The sequence below is a fragment of the Mastomys coucha genome, unplaced genomic scaffold (assembly GCF_008632895.1).
Source record: "Mastomys coucha isolate ucsf_1 unplaced genomic scaffold, UCSF_Mcou_1 pScaffold5, whole genome shotgun sequence".
Lineage (NCBI taxonomy): Eukaryota > Metazoa > Chordata > Mammalia > Rodentia > Muridae > Mastomys > Mastomys coucha.
Genome location: NW_022196911.1, coordinates 38454427 through 38465349, shown reverse-complemented (window position 1 = coordinate 38465349; position 10923 = coordinate 38454427).

Here is a 10923-nt window from a genome sequence, read left to right as displayed (position 1 = left end):
GCGCTGTCAGCGAGCACCTGTGACCATCTTGAAATCCACATCAACTCCTTCCTTATTCTGAATCAGAACGTACCGAGCCAGCCCAGGCTGCCTGCCTGGAATGGTGTAGATATAAAAGTACTCTGGGAGCAAGGCATGTCTAGGCCCGGGGTTCTCAACCTTCTTAATGCTGTGGCCCTTTAGCACAGCTCCCTGGGCTGTGCTGACACCAACCATACAATTACTTTGTGGCTAATTCATAACTGTAATTTTGCTGTTATGAATTGTAATGTAAATATTTGGTACGCAGGATGATATCTGATATCAATCCCTATGAACACATTTGACACATAGTTTTAGAACCGCTGGTCTAGAAGGTTTTTTTTTTCTTCTTCCTTGTCATAGATTATATTTATGGTGAGGCAAGACTATTTCCATGCAATGCCAGGTGGTAGAGCTTTTGATGTTTTTCTTAAAAGATCAAAAAAGACCTATGAGACTATCTGCACTTCCTGCTATCCCACATGGGGGCAAGATTGTGGATTGGCTCTCTTTCTGTATTCTGATCCATGAAACATTGTGAAGTTAAAAAAATCAAAACAAATCAAAGCAAGCAGTGTAAACCAAACCAAACCAAACCAAAACCAAAACCAACTTATACAAAGCTTTTAATCCCAGCATTCAGGAGGCAGAGACAGGCAGATCTCTGTGAGTTTGAGGCCAGCCTACTCTACAGAGTGAGTTTCAGGACAGCCAGTCCTGAGTTTCAGGACAGAGTGAGACCATGTCTCAAACAAACAAAGAAACAAACAAACAAGCAAACCAAGAGAAACAGCCAACCAATCAACCAACTAACCAGACAAAACAAAAATAAAACAAAAAAACCGCCCAAGCTTAAGTAAAACTTTCTCTCTCGGGCAGCCTCAGTGTCTCAAACTCACTGCCCCAGAACACAGAGGGGAGGGGCTGGCAAGGGGGAGATGAGTCTTTGCCTAGCCTGTGCTTGCTGCTGTCTAGCTCTGATTGATCATGCTTCACAGTTCTCAGCTGCTTGATTGACAGTCAGTGGCTGCTTTCTGCCCCGTGGCCATTTCACTTAGCGGGACATTATAACTAAAGACCTTGAGTCTCAAACTAACAGAGAGTAGCACCATTTCCCTTTTTAAAAATTACTTCCATCAAAGTAAATCCTTATTGTTGAAGACATCACACATTTCAGAAACAGAGCCCCGAGGTCCCTGAGCTGGAGCTGACCTGAATGCTCCACCCTGAGGACTAGCTTTCATGGCACCAGAAGGTGCCATGCAAGTTTCCAAAGGAAGGAGACAATCAACAGTCCCATCCAACTATGATACTAATGAGCTGCATCAATGACTAGAGTGGTAACCTAAGGGTGCAGTAGAGGCACACATGCCTTGGTAGTAACCATCAGGTCTTTAATTGGACTTAGGACAAGTCCAATGCCCAATAAGAAGGAATTCATGCCTGGTACTGGTTAACTACTCAGTGCAGGTTAAAGTCTTGGCTACTGGAGAAGAGTCTAGAACCATTAATTTACTAAGTCAGCACACTCCCTAAAAATCTATAAACATTTGTGTGTTTTTTTTAGATTTATTAATTATATGTAGGTACACTGTAGCTGTCTTCAGACACCCCAAAAGAGAGCATCAGTTGCTGGGATTTGAACTCAGGACCTTTGGAAGAACAGTCAGTGCTCTTAACTGCTGAGCCATCTCTCCAGCCCTTAAACATTTGTTCTTATACCTACAGATAAGTGTAGTTTTTACCCTGTCATCAAGGAAAGCTCTCTTTGTAACAGATGGAGACCACTACAAAAAAAAAAAACAAAACAAAAAACCCCATAACCAATCAAAATGTGGGTTTGTGGACTGCAGTCCCTGCGCATAGATCTACAAAATACTCCCACACCCAAGGCTGTAGAAGAGGGGGCAGAAAGATTGTAAGAGCCAGGAGATCTAAGACTGAATCCTAGAAATACCAGAAGCTATACTCATGAAGTCTTACCGATATGACTGCCTAAATGTGAGCTGAACAAGGACGATACCAACGGACGTGCCACACTGGATGCGGGAAAGCCCGTGAGGTCTCAACTCCACATAAAGAACTATAGGCACCTGAATAAGGCTGAGAGTGGGAAGGGGGTGTTCCTCCCCAGAGAAGAGCTTACCAGCTGGTTGCCAAGTGCCGAACTGTCAGCACTGTAAACACATGTACAAGTAATATTAATCAGACTAGCTAAACAGGTTATATTTATTTATATATTTACATATATATGTATACATATATATTCCTAAATATTTTTTATCTATCTATCTATCTATCTATCTATCTATCTATCTATCTATCTAATACATGCAATGACAATTAGTGAAAAAGAGGCCATAGATTTGAGGGAGACTGGGGAGGGTTTGGAGGTAGGAAAGGGAAGGGAGAAATATTATAATTAAATTAAATTAAAAAAAAAAACAACATTGACCACTTCTTTTTTTTTTGATGCCATAAGCCCTGAATCTTTAACAATTGCAGAGCGTCCTGTGATAACTGACCCAGCAGGTTCCTGTTGACCGCTCCCCCCCCCCCCCACGGTGTGCCCTTCAGGCCACTCTCCTTGATCTTGCTGGGAAAGAATTGTGACCTCTTGCAGATTGTCTTTTCCAACATTTCCACTGTTTAGCAAAGGGAGATGGCTTTTGAGCTCTCATGGGATCTACATTTGAGTACAGGCTTTTGGAATGCCACCTGCTCTGCTGGCTACTTATCCTAGAGTGTAGTCAGGAAGGAAAGACAAAGGGACCTCACATTTCTCTGTGGGGGTGATTTACAGAGCATTGGAGAAAATGTCTCTTCACCATTTTGTATTCTCTGTATCTGTATTCTATGCTTCAAGTGTTCAAAATACTGTCCCCAGATGATAGCTTATATGGCACATTTGGTCTGGTTCTCTTTCCTGTGTCCCCAAACAGTTTAAAGTCTCCATATCCTCTTTCTGTCCTGGTCCCGTCCCACCTTTGTGTCCCCCCACCCCTGGACTGTGTTTCCCAAGGGTGATTGGCACATTCAGACAGCAGACCATTCACAAGACAGCTAAATACAAACCCTGAAGACAGCAAGTAAGCCCCTCTGGTTATCTGCTCATTTGTTTAGCTTATTATCCTCCTAGATCAAACTCCAGAGGAGACTCACAGATCATGCATGCTGGGCAGGACCAGTGGGGTGTGTGTGTTTGACAGGGTAAACAGAACAAACCAAAGTGTTGTGAGTCAGCTGCACCCTTTGAGTGGAGCGCCACCGGGTCTGCACTTCAGATAAACCCTACAATCCTCAGACTTTGATATTCAAAGCAAATTGCTGCATGTCACATCAATACTGGGAATAGATGTAATAGTCTGGTGAGCTGGCTGCATGCAGCCAAGTGCAGGGACATAGAACCAAGGGCAGAGAGTAGCTGGCACACTAAAGCTTATATTATCTATACTGCTCTGCCTTCCTTACGGTACAATGAGAAATGGAGGCACAGTGGGCAGAGGAACCCAGGTCTCTGGCTGTCCTGGGAATTGGGGATGGCTGTCATAGAGACTGCGGACCCTAGGGCTAATGTGTTTATAAGTGACTCATGGTAAGGTCTGATGCTGCATATGGCCTTCTGGCTGTGAGGATTCTTAACACAGAGGGCAGCTTGGGATCTCCAGGGGGTTACAGGCTTAGTCAAGACCAAAAGCTGTCATGCTGAAATAGCCAAGGCCTGAAGGAAAACAGATATTTTTTTCTTCCAGAAATTGGTGGTCTATTTCAAACCTTGTGTGCAAATGGTCAAGAAATAGGACCAAGGGAGAAATTAGTGTTTGGAAAGGCTTTGGGGGTTGATACCATGCTGCAATTTTTCTGTGCCTGAATTTCCCTCATGTTTCTCAAGAGGTTCACCTTCTGGGCTACTATGTGTGGTCCCAGGACCATTTCTCCTCTGACATTGTATTCTCTCCCCTAACGATATAATCCTAGCTAGCTAAGCTAAACTAAGCACTGCTTTCCACTCCTGTTTCTTCTTCTTCTTCTTCTTCTTCTTCTTCTTCTTCTTCTTCTTCTTCTTCTTCTTCTTCTTCTTCTTCTTCTTCTTCTTCTTCTTCTTCTTCTTCTTTTCCTTCTTCTTCTTCTTCTCTTCCTCCTCTCCTCTCCTCTCCTCTCCTCCTCCTCCTCCTCCTCCTCCTCTTCCTCCTTCTCCTCTTCTTTCTCTTCCTCCTTTTCCTGAGACAAGAGCTCACTATGTGGTACCTAACTAGCCTGGGGAAACTCACTATGTAAACTAGGCTGGCTTTAACCTGACTGAGATCTTTCTGCCTCTGCTTCCCAAGTGCTGCTATTAAAAGGAATGTGCCTTTAATCAGGTCCAACTTCCCCCTCTGTTTCTATGCATCACACTTAAATACAAAAGTCACGTCTGTTCCCCCCAGCTGCAATGGAATACCTGACTTCACTATTTGGATCTCAAGAAAACAGCATTTTGAGAGTGAGTCTGCAATTGCCCATCTGTGCCTTCTGATGTTTCTTATCTCATTGACCAGCAACCCCAAGGCACTTAAATAAGCCCGAGACTTTATCGAAATCTCATACCTCTTTCCCTGCATGCAAATGCTATGCTTAGCCTTGCCTTGATGACTTGACTCAGACATATTTTTAACCTGCCCACCTTTTCCTTTTACGACTCTGACTCCTTCTGAAACCACTACCATGCCTTGCTTGGTCTAACAGATCAACTGAAACCCCTAATTCTTTTTCTTGAATTCACTATAGCTCCCAATTAACCAAAAATACCTTCCTCAAAAACTAAGTTGAATTCTTTACTCCCCTTTTCTCCAGTGCTCCCAATCTGATGTTCACTTCTAGGTGACTGTGACAGTAAAGGATAGTGAATTTTCAACTTTCTCTTATGCTCTCACTTTTATAGCAGTTCTTCTCCTTCACACACACACACACACACACACACACACACACACACACACACACACACTCATTCTTATACTTTATTCTTGTTTGATATCCTGAGAGTACTGCATTCATCCTTACCAAGGCTAGTGCCTCCAACAACAGGGTTACCTTGAACTGGGTCTTACCACCTAGGCACTGCTAGACAGATGGTGAAGCTTCTAGCCTGTGAAATGGTTGGAGATCGACTCAGAGCACATCGGAACCCATGGCAGGACTGACAGTGCAGGGGCTGCACACTGCCAAAGGTGTTTGTAGTTGATCCTGGAGCAACAGAGAGCCTAAAGGAGTTACACATCTGATTAAACGTGGTCCCTGCTTTCACCTGGCCAACATTGTGGTATGCAAGAAAGAGACCTCAGCTGCTGGCTGCAGCTTAATGTGCTATGGGTCATGCAGAGGGGATGTGAAGAGATTACAAGACTAGTATAACTCCTCTCTTGCCGTAAGCCTGCTTGTTCTTAGACTGCAGATAAAGTCTATATCCAAGGCTCCTATGACTGGCTTACTGCTCTCTATTGCAGATCCTTCCATGGCATCCTCTTTCTAGCTTCTCTGTGTCCTGAATCATCTTTCTTTAAGTCTCTAGATAGGCCAAATATTCTGCCAGCACATGATCTTTATACGTGGCATCCTGGTTTTGGGGACACTCTCAATGGCTCCACCTGACTCCCACCTGCTTCATTAATTGCCATTTCCCCTGCTAGGTCTCAGTTGATGTCCCTAGATCTAGAGAGAACCTTCTCCCTCAATGCTTAGGACCCTTTATTTATATGGCTGGTTGTTTAATTTCTATTTCTCTTGATGCAAAAGACACACCTAATAACTATTGAACGAATTAGTGAGCAAATAAGAAGACAGTTTCTTGGCTTGGAAGAATAAGCGATACTAATATAAGGACAGTGGATATGAGGTATGTGTGGGGCTGAGTGTAGGGGATTGGGCATGGCCATCTTCTCTGTGTCGGTTTTCCTCCTCTCCTAAACATGTGTGAAATGAGCCATGGCATGATGGCACTTGCTGAAAGGCCACTTCCAAGGGATTATCGATGCCAATCCTTAGCTCTTTAGGGAAAGCAAACATTCTAGGTTGATAAATGGTGCTTAGCCCTATCTCTGAGAATTATAAGAAAATCCTTCAACCTTAAAATTGATCAGAGCTAAAGAGCTTTTTGAGGGGTTTCTTTGTGGGAGTGATCCAGCAAGTTGGAGGACTGGTGGCTAGCACAGAAGTAAGGGGGAGAGGCCCCTTCTGTATTCTGTGTCCTACACTGACAAGGTCTTCCTCATCTTAGGGTTTTTAATTTAAGAGCCAGGAGGGCCTATGTCTGTAAACTTCCCTGTATTAGTGTTCTGTTGCTGTGTAATGACTTATTCTAAGATTTAGTGGTATGATGTGGTAGTTGTTACCTATTGTAGGTGTCTGTGGGTAAGAAAGGCAGAGCACGAGAAGACAGACTCAACTTGTGCTTCATGTTTTGAGTCTCAGATAAGATGAGGTGAACTCTGGATGATGGAATCTTAGATCCATTCACATAGGATTCTGGGAATTATGCTGTGGTTGACAGAGGGCCTGGCTAGTTTTATTGGTTAGAACATTCAGGTATTGGTTAGACACATCCAGGTATTTCCATGTGTCTGTGTGTCCTCATAATGTGTCCAAGGGTAAGAGTCAGAAGATGGACATCCAGATGTATGTGCACACATATAGGGGTATGAGGATACATGGACACACACACACACACACAAACACACACACTCACACACACACACACACACACACACACACAAGTAAGGAGCAGGTGAAAGAGAAGGCCAGGCATACATGTGGAAGTCACACAGCATCATTTTTCCCTCAGTTTATTTGTTGGAATAGAATTGCTAAATCTTTCCTGTGAGTATGGGAGGTGGCTGCTACCTTTCAGTGAAACACTTAAAACCACCTCATTCTTGTAAGCAAATTCTTAGAGAGGACCCTGGGATGAATAGTGACATAGCAAACTCTCAGAGAGGACCCTGGAAGGAATAGTGACATAGCAAAAATTTCATTCCTGAGATCTAGAAAGATGGTCCATGAAGCCAGCCATGATAATCTATATGTATAATTCCAGTGCTTGGGATATGGAGGCAGGAAGATTCACTGAAGTTTATTCTTGACTACACAGTGAACTTGGGACCAGCCTAAGCTACATGAGGTTAACTAACTAACTAACTCACTCACTCACTCACTCACTCACTCACTCACTCACTCACTCACCAACTCACTAGCTAACCAATCCTTCCCTGGACAGCAATTTGGCAGCTGCCCCCAAATTTGTCACTCTTTAAGGAGACACACTGATTTTCCAGAAGCAAGCATCTCTGACCTCAATTAAATAAGTGCAGGACAATCCGATTGTGCATGTGCTTGTGTGTGTGTGTGTGTGTGTCTGTGTGCTTGTGTGCATGTGCTTGTTTGTTTGTGTGTGTGCCTGTGTGTGTGTGCATGTATGTGCTTGTTTGTTTGTGTGTGTGTGTGTGTCTGTGTGCTTGTGTGCTTGTGTGTGTGTGTGTGCGTGTGTACATGAGCTGGCACAATGGCTCTCCCGAACATTGCCTGGCATTTTGCTAGAGCACTGGGGGAGAGTCTTAAGGCTACATTTGTGCTTTTTCACAGCTGCCAGAGAGCACATGCCCAGATACGCCACCCTCATAGTAAAGAGCTATGTTTAGGTGAGGGTTCCTTGACTGAACTAGTTCCATTGTTCACTTTATTACTCCCAAGAGGGCACTTTGGCACTCCCTGCCATTATGGAATAATTACACTGTAGTTCCTTATTAATTTTTTACTGCCTTCCTTAGGTGATTAGTGGGATCATGTGGATTATGTCTCATTAATGAGTGGAGTTTTGAATGTGCATGGGCAGTCTTTCATTTGGCTACAGGACAAGACAAGGCCTCTGAAGGGAGGGAAGGAAGGTGGGCATTTCCAGGACAGAGGACCACAGGAACCCTCCCCTTCGCACGGTTAGCGGAGATGAAGCCTTCCCTAGCTTTTAGAGATGCAACAGATTGCCGGCTCCCTCCTTTGCCGTGAGCAACTCTACAACTAGGAATTGGACAATAATGGTTTGGAAACTAAACCAAGACGAGATTCCTGAAGCCCAAGGTAGACAGTCTCTGCAGGGCTCATCATTTTGTTTTGTCTAAGGTGGCACTTACCAGCAGCTAATGTATCGTTGGCACTATATCAGGCGATAGGAATAGACCCACTCTTGTTATGTATTTTGTTGCAGCAATAAGGCAAGTACCCTTTCTTTTTTTGTTATGTAAATTCTCAAATTTATGTGTGATGTCATTGTTTTTTCCATTTATTTATTTATTTATTCACTTTATATTTATATTTATTCGCTTTGTCTCATCTATCCTTGTATACTCCCTTTCTTGTTCTCATGTATATGAGTGCTCTATCTGCATGCTAGCCACCATGAGGTTGCTGGGATTTGAACTCATGACCTCTGGAAGAGCACCTAGTGCTCTTAACCACTGAGCCATCTCTCCAGCCCCCCTTTCTTGTTCTTAAATTCCTCGGCACACAGGTATGAAAAGATCCTAGCGACCGTGACCCTCTTCTCTTATAACTGAGGAAACCAAGACTCAGGAGAAGAAGAGATCATTTAAACCAACGAGAAGCAGAAAAGCCCAGTTCCAGGCATGGTTCAAGGCAGTGGGAGACGTGGTTGCTAGTGGCCCCTTTATTCCATCTCTGTGGGCCTGCTGCTCAGATCCCTACTGTGAAGTGTAAGTATAGCTTCCTGGATGGGCTTCCCTTTGGCTGTGCCATCTGCTCTGATAATCTGCTCAGCCAGTGTCCTCCAGTGTGGGAAAGCTATATGCTCTGGTTAGTCTGTACACTTGCAAGTCAAGTGTCTCCAGAGGATACTGGCTTAAGTCCTTGTCTCCTAAATGGACAGCCAGCACTGGTGCCCCTTAAATATTACTTGGACTTTTGAATATCATCTCTGATACCAAGAGCTGACTGTTAGGTTGGCCTCTTCTCTTCCCTGCTGGCCCCTGCCTAACTTAGTGAGTGTACGCCTGGCCAGACACCTGTCCCCCTTGTCTTGCATGAGGGCACTGTAGGCTTTCTTTCCATGCCGAAGGCTCTCCTTCTGGGTGACCCTGAATCGTCCAGTTCTCTAAGCCGAAGATTGCAGAGTAAAGGTTCCTACCAGCATCATGCTTCATTGTCACGGGGCTCCTGTGAGCACGGTCACAATGAGCTCCTACTCATCTCTTTTTTACCTGAAGAATTATGAGGATGCTCATGGGTTATGCTACCATCAATTTCTGGCCTTTATATTCATGACTAACCTTAAATTGGCTCTGGAAACATAAAAGCCGATACCATTTCACTCACCCAACATCTTCTCTTCCCCTTTTCGGCCCTGATGATCAATTTGTATTCCCGTCTGTCCTTACAGAACTAAGGTGTTCATTGGTTCATCTAATCAGCTCTCATTGCCTACTGGCTATGCACCAGGCCATCTGCTCTGGGCTGAGTTTATCAGAGTGCACATGGTAGACATCCTCCTGTCAGGAAAACTGGGTGCTGACTCTGCAGGTGGGTGTGGTACTGTTTTGTTTTGTTTTGTTTTTTTTTTTGTAGAATATGGATTATATTTGGGGTATGGATTTTTTATTATTTATTTGTGTGTGTGTGTGTGAGAGAGAGAGAGAGAGAGAGAGAGAGACAGAGAGAGAGAGACAGAGAGAGAGACAGAGAGAGAGACACAGAGAGAGACACAGAGAGAGAGAGGAGATATTTTGTATGTGCTTTTTATTTTAATTACTGAAGTAGTATCAATCAAATGCAGATATCAATATGGGTAGTCTTGCTTACTCTGGGCCTCCTCATCTCCACCTTTGATGGCCGGAATTATAGGCAGGCTGTTACACCCACTTGGTATTTACGCCTGTTTTCTGGGTCTCATGCTTGAGTGCAGTCACTTTAATTGCTGAGCCATCTCTCTAGCTCCCAGGGGTATACATTTGGCCACAGTAAAGACTCATGGAATTTCTACAGTGAATCCGTGTAGTACACCATCTCCCCCTTACCTATTGGACATGTAGTCCTAAGCTGGACCATATGATAGGAAAGATAGGCGCTTCTAACAAAAGGCACAAACATGAACAGGAAAACCTGGAGACTTTTGTTCTTTTCCCCATCCATGTGCCTTGAAGAAGGTTGCTATGTGCACTGTCAGCTGATGGAGGAGAAGTCCTTATGAGGGTGCTGGCATGGAAACAGAATGGGACTTAATCAGTTTGGAGACCGACTGGAGGCTGCCTTCCTCTGAACTCCTCATGCAGAAAAACAACAGACACAGAACGGTTTAACATGACCTCTCCATCAATCACTTTCCTAATAGACAGCAGCATGGTGAGTGACAGACATGGCCTCCATCCCAGTGGACTTCATCTGCACATCCATAGGTCACAGAGATGTGGGGGAAGCATCTCTAGATGCTAAGAAACCGCCCCCCTATACTCTTTTATAGTCTTTATGCACTGTGCCTTTGCTCAGCTTAGTTAAAGTCCATTTCTACCTGCTTTTTCTTTTAACTTCTAATTTCCCAGTGTAAATATGAGCCTGAGGGAGCTCATCAAGAAGGCAGCAGCTCCTCAGGGCAGGCTGGGCTGGGGCAATGGTTGATCAGAGCCACAGCTTGGATCAATAATGATTTCTGTTTTAGCAGATGCATGAGATTGAAGCCAGGGAGGAGGGAGTTGGGATGTGTGGGCCAAGGACAGAGGATCTTTCCGGTTTCCTCTTCTGTATATAGAGAAGTCATTCTTCTATTTTTTTTTTTTTTTTTTTTTTTTGTGCCTTCACGGTTTCTGTAGCTATCAGCTCCAGTGATAACTGATTCATAGCTAAGGTTTTTCTCTATAGAAGGAGAAT